Below are 7,085 nucleotides of genomic sequence, written 5' to 3' on the forward strand. Positions count from 1 at the left end.
ACATTTAAATATGCCCCAATTTCATGAGTAAGTCGAGCCTCATTTTTACATGTGTGTGTAAATTTTCAAACATTCACAAAAGTAGAAGGGAGTAGTGTAGTGAACTTCTCTGTAGCTAACAATCAGTTCAACAACTGTCAGTTCACAGCTGGTCTTGTCTCATCTACGCTGCCTTTCTTGCTCCCTGCCAATATCCACTGGATTGTTTTGAAGCAAATTCTAGATATTACATAATTTTATTTGAAAAATACTTCAGTATATACTTTTAAAAAATTATTTATTTACTGTTGACTCCAGCTGCAGCGACTGGGAACTACTCTCTAGTTGCCATGTAAGGGCTTCTCATTGCGGTGGCTTCTCTTGTTGCAGAGCCCAGGCTGTAGACGAGTGGGTTTCAATAGTTGTGGTGCATGGGCTTAATTGCCCTGTGGCATGTGAAATCTTCCCGGACCAGGGATTGAACCCTCATCCCTCATCCCCTGAATTGGCAGGTAGATTCTTAACCACTGGACCACCAGGGAAGCCCTTCAGTACACACACATATATATATATATATATATATATACATGCTACTGCTAAGTCACTTCAGTCGTGTCCAACTCTGTGCGACCCCACAGATGGCAGCCCACCAGGCTCCCCTGTCCCTGGGATTCTCCAGGCAAGAACACTGGAGTGGTTTGCCATTTCCTTCTCCAATGCATGAAAGTGAAAAGTGAAAAGTGAAAGTGAAGTCGCTCAGTTGTGTCCGACCCTCAGCGACCCCATGGACTGCAGCCTTCCAGGCTCCTCTGTCCATGGGATTTTCCAGGCAGGAGTACTGGAGTGGGGTGCCATTGCCTTCTCCGATATATATACATATACATATATATATACATATATATATATATATATATATATATATTTATGAGTATTTTTGAAGTTCCTTTGTTTAAATCAAGACCTAAAAAAGACCACATTTTGCATTTGGTTGATATGTCTTTTACGTTTCTTTTCATCCATAATAGTTGCCCTTGCTATTTATTTACTGAAGAAACCAGGTTACATGTCCTGAAGAATTCACCACTTTTAGGACTTGATAGATTGCATTGCTTTTCTCCTCTCATAATGTTATTTACTATGTCCTTCTATCTCATGAGTTTCCTATAAATTCGTTCTACACCTAGAGATTTGATCAAATTTAGGTTCACTTTTTAGGTCATGTGGTATACTTGCTCCTGCAGTATATCAAGAGACATCGATTCTCTCTCTCTTTTTAAAATTTCCTATATATGATTTTTTAATTGAAAATAATTCATATAACATAAAACTAAACTTTGAAGTGTACAATTTCATGGTTTTTAATATAGTCATAATGTTGTAGAACTATTGCCACTACCTAAGTCCAGAACATTACCATCACCCCTAAAGAAATCCTATAGCTATTGACAGTCACTCTGCATTCCACCCAACCCTCCTGCAGCACCTGGTAACCAACAATCTACTTTATGTCTTTATGGATTTGCCTATTCTGGACATTTCATGTAGATGAAATAATAAAATATATGGCCTTTGGTATCTCTGTTCACTTGCTGCTGCTGCTAAGTTGCTTCAGTCGTGTCTGACTCTGTGCAACCCCATAGACGGCAGCCCACCAGGCTCCGCTGTCCCTGGGATTCTCTGTTCACTTAGCACAATGTTTTTAAGGTTTATCCATGTTGTGGCATGTGTCAGTACATCAACCCCTTTTTTTCCACTGAATAATATTCCATTGTATGGATATACCACACTTTAAAAATCCACTTATCAGTTAATGGACATTTGGGTTGCTTACACTTTGGCTATTACAAATAAGGCTGCTGCTATGAACATTATATACAGGTTTCTATGTGAAGATGTTTTCACTTCTCTTGGGTGTTCTCTCTTTTCGTGATGCTAAAATTAATTGATGGGTTCAAGTATTATTGATGTTATAAAATTTATGTCAATCCTTCACCACCCAATGGTTTCAGGAATCCCCGGATTACTGATGATCCTTATCTAAATCTATTATCTCATTAGAGGTTACAAAATGGTGATTTTGTAATTCTATCATTCCATTAGCATTTGTTAACCAGAATGTGTTGATGATGAATTTAGGCTTAATCATAGTTGTTAAAAAAAAAAAAAAGGATAAATCCTTGACTATTTTCATTTATTACATAATAATATTTTGTACTTTCCTGTATCCCTAACAAATTCTGGATCTCTGTATGATTATAGCTCTACAAGCTTTGCAATAAACAGTTGCAAATAAGGAATTACGACCCTGGAGCCAGAAAGTACAATTTATTTCAATCTCTACTTGGGGAATTATAGAGAATCTACTTAATGCCCTATGATACTTTATAAAATTCCTCATACTCTTCCTTTGTACCTTTCTTTCTCCCTCTCCTTCTTTGTTCTTTATTAAATACATCAGCTTAGCCTCTATGCCCAAGTCCTTTCCTTTCTCAGACTCTCAGGCTCTGGCACGCTGCAGTTCACGGGGTCACAAAGAGTCAGCTACGACTTAGTGACTGAACAACAACAACAGGGTCTACATCTCCAACTATTCCCCTCTCCCAGTTCTGATTCTGCATGACAAAATGTCCAGAACTGGACTGCGAAGACTGAACTCTAAACTGGAACACGGGATTGGATTCTGAACTGGAAACCTTTTGGTGGGTTGGTAAGTTAGGAGAGGAGAAAGGCGGTGGGTGGGGGATGCTTTCATTGGAACTTCTCTGGCAGTCCAGTGGTTAAGACTCCAAGCTTCCAATGTAGGGGGCATGGATTCGATCCCTGGTCAATGAACTAACATTCTACATGCCACGTGGAACAACCAAAAAAAGGAAAAAAGGAAGGAACACTCACACTAAGAAACTTCATTTCCATCACATGTATTTTCTGCAATAACATGCATCACACATGGTATGATAAAAATTAAATACATAAAATGTTTTTAAAATAAAAGAGATCTACCAGGGAAGGAAATGCGCACGATTTCTTTTCACTTTCCAGTTACCCTTCCTTTCCAGATACACTGCCTGCTGCATCCTTGACCTGCTGTTCCAGGGAAAGTGAAGTGGAACCTTGCCTCTGACTCAGAATTCCAAGTGTTTCTCACCCCCGCAGTCCTGCAGTAGGGCCGGGAACAATGGAGTCTCCTCATATAATAGTGCAGAGGAGCCTCTGAGAAAGGCCACTGGGAGCCTGCCCAGCTGGAGAGGCTGTTGCTTTCGGTTTTCACTGGTTGAAGTTGCTGGACTCCTCATCCTCTCCTGCAAGAAGCACTTTCCTGGGTCTTAAGGAGACCTCCTGAGGACTGTTCAATTTATACATCTTTGTATCTCTTAGGGAAATCTCAAGGCATGAGGAGGGTAGTGAAGACCTCTCTGGGTTTCCTCCCACCTTGGGAGCCTGGATGGAAGATAGCCAAGCCCCAAGATACAGGGCCCCACATTACCCAGACCTATCTGTTCAGGCCCTACAAAGACTCTGATGGCAAGTCTGAACTAAACCAAGTGAACGCTTCTGGCTGGATTTTCACCTACATGGCAACTACTAGGAAAATGCAAGTGTGGGCAGATATTTGTGGTCCCAGGCTATGTGAGCAGAAGTCCCCAAAGGCATGGAGAAGCCTTGGTAGCAGCAAGACAAAGTGGTCGAGCATGTGTCAAATTCTAATCCCTCACTCTGCCACTTACATTAGTGATCACAGGCAAGTTTCCTGCTTCTCAGTTTTCACCTCCAGAAAATGGGCACAATGGTTCCATCTCACTGGTTCGTGGTGAGGATTAAATGAGACAATATCTACAGAGTGCTTGGCCCACTTCTATTGGGAGCTATGGTCATTGAGGAGCCCCATAAACCTCAGTTTTGTTTTCTCTAAAACAGGGGTACCAGTAAGATCTATTAAAGAGGTAATAAAGAAAGTGTGGTTGACACACTTTGTTTTTTAAATAAATATTAACTATTAATACTATTAAGGGATCCCCTGTTTCGCTTGAGGTCTGATAGTTCCCACCTCCTACCGCTTCCTACCTCACCCTGCTTCAGTTGCCAGGAAATGACTGTTTCCACCTTTGGGATAAAAGGCCAGAAGTCCCACAGAAAGAAGAATGACACCCAGAAAAGAGCATGACAGGAGATCAGTGATCAGTGGCCTTCCTCCCTTCTAAGGTTGCCTCTCATTCCAGCCCCCTGCACTCAAACCTTGGACTTTTCTACTAGCCTCTCTCCCTGGCATACCTTTTGCCCAAGGGTTCATTTTAGAGACTTCTGTAATCTCCAGAGGATCAGTACTAATCTTCCCCACCTACAAGATGAGTGGCAGCTGGAAGCCAAGTGCTTCCCAGCCAGAGAAATTTTTTGTTCGGTGTCTCTCTGCCCCTCCCTTCTGCGGGGGAGCCGAATGTGCTCACTCTGGAGGGACTGAGGGAAGCCGGGGCTGGCGCTAATGCAATTTTGTCTAGATGAGCCTGCAGCTGGGAACCACTTTCCCTCAGCTTGCCCTCTGCCGGGGAAACTCCATGACGGAGACGAGGCAGCTGGTAGCGGGAAGCCTCAGGTTTGAGGACGCTGTTACTGCTGTGCCATGCAGGGCCACACAGGACCCCGCAGTCACGGACCGACGCTGATGCCCATTTCATTCCTGAGGACCTTCTAGAAAGGGAATGCCTTGGGACCTGGGGGCAAGGATTTCTTTACCAGTAGTACAGTCAAAAATACAAAGGAACACAGGACTTTTGTGAGGGCTGGGCGTCTGAAGACCTGGGTTCCAGTCTCAGTGCCATCACTTCAAGGCCATGTATTTCTGGTCAAGTTGCTTGAAGATCTCTGCCCAAATTTTAGTTTCCCCACTTGTAAAAGGAGTGTTTTAATACTTCCCTCAAAGGACTGTGGGAAGAATTAGTTGAAATAATATATGGGGAAACTGGAACTTGGGAGATGGTTAATAAATATTCATTTATTCCACAGGGCATGAGGACAAAGGAAATCACTGGATTCTGGAGGCTTTTTGGTTTAACAGTTTATTCTACAGGGTGCCAGATTTTAGTGAAGATGTGTGCTTGTCCTTCACCACGAGATCCAGAGTGGCTCCCTACATATTCTGAACCTCAGAACTGGTTTCTCTGGTGGCTGAGGATCAACACATACAGAAGGACAGAAGGAACAGAAGGAAACTGTTCCTCAGAGATCCAATCAACATCTCCCTTAAGCCCTTCACTCCATGGGCTTAAGGAAGCCATGGACCACTGGCTCCATGCACAACATCCCCATTCTGGGGGAGGCCAGATGACACAGCTACATGTCACCCTGTGATCTACATGGGGGAGGTGGGGGGAAGAGGCCATGTCCCCGCTGGAACTGAAAAACATCCTTGAGGGCTGCAACTTTTACAGGCAAGGTTACCATGCCAACGACAGCCTCCTTGCCCAGCAAGGATGAAAGGAAGCAAGGCCGTGGGTGACGCATCTATTGTGTGCGTTCACAAACTTGCCTGGAACCTCTTAGGGGCTGCAAACTGCAGCATAGAGCTGCGACTGAGAGGCAGAAAGATTCTGGTTAGATTTAAGTGGAACTCCAGGACAGGCAGAACTGATGAGGGCAGGGCAGGGCCAACAAGGGAGGGTTGGGAAATGTTTTTCTGAGATTGATATCCATCTCTTGGTGAAACATGTGGGTGTGGTACTGACAGCAGGCGTGGGAGGGTATGGTGTCCTAGATACCAGGTTCTGGCTGTGATGGGAACCTCAACTTCCTCCAGGTTGTTTTTGCCCTTGCCAGTGTGTTCAGGTCAGCTAGGCTCTAGGGTAGGCAGAGAAGAGCAGGCAAGGATGGCAACTCACTGGCGGTGGTGGCTGAACTGAGCAAGGGGAGCATTAAGGGCCACAGATATGCCTCTGGAAGAAGAACAAATATTAGCAACAAGGTCCCATACATTCTAAAGAAGGGACAGTCTTCTCCAAGAGAGTAGGACTTCCAGGAGGAATGGCCAAGTTTACTTAGCCCTTCTTATCTCCTCCCCACCGGCAGGATGGGAAAGTGCACAGAGAACGGAAGACCTGTCGTTAATTAAGCACCTCCTCCATGTCAGGGGCTCTCCTTCTCTCTCGAGATCTCTCTCTCTCTTACACACAGACATACACACACACACACCAGTTTCATTTGATTACCACAACAACCCTGCAAATCATGAATTATTATCCCCATTTTACCGATGAGGCAATTGAGATTTAGGGAAGGAAAGTAGCTTTCCGAGCATCAATCAGCTGGAAGGGGAGAAGCTGGGATTGAAACTCCGACTGTCTGACTCCCAGAGCTTGGAAGGAAAAACTCTAGACTTTAAGGTAGCCCTATTTTCTTCAAGAAAAATATCTTCTTGAAAGCGTCAGCTCCAAATAGCCCCCAGGCACCTAGTAGGCTATAAAGAGGCTAAAGGGACACGGCAAGGGAATGGAAACACCTCCACCCCTCTCTCGCCACACAGAATGGTTGGGGTTAATGCGCTGCCACTGAGGGCAGTGCCGCTCCTGGCGGTGCTTAACAGGCATCCTCTCATTTTATCCCCATTTCCTTCGGAGGAAGAGGAATCCGAGGCTCAGAGACCAAAGTGTTTTGCCCAAGGACACAGAGCGAGTGCTGGGAGCCGGGAATCCTTCTCCGCTCTGTCAGTCGTCAAAGCCGGCCTGGACCCCGCCTTCCGTCCCCAACTCCCGTAGCTCTGGAACCGAGGGAGCGGAGCGAGAAGCCGTGCGTACCCCCAGTGGGAGGAGGGGTCGGGCGGGGGCCGCGGCCGGGCGCGGGTGGGGGCGGGGTGGCGCGGCGTGGCTCCGTCTTGCGGCGGCGGAAGCGGCCTCCTTCGCGGGCGCGCTCCCCGCCCCCGGCCCGCCCCCGGCCCGCCCCTCGCCAAATATGGCGCTTCCTCCCGGGGCCCTGCCTGGCGCTTCCTCCCTGCCTGAGGCCCATACAAGGCGCTTCCTTCCCGCCGCGTCTGGCAGGCGGCCCGCAGGCGGCTGTGGGCGGGAGCTCGGCCCTCCGGGTCCGCCCGCGCCCGGGAGCCCGTGGCCAGGGGACTCTGCCAA

The sequence above is a fragment of the Budorcas taxicolor genome, chromosome 7 (genome assembly GCF_023091745.1).
Source record: "Budorcas taxicolor isolate Tak-1 chromosome 7, Takin1.1, whole genome shotgun sequence".
In the NCBI taxonomy this organism is placed as follows: Eukaryota; Metazoa; Chordata; class Mammalia; order Artiodactyla; family Bovidae; genus Budorcas; species Budorcas taxicolor.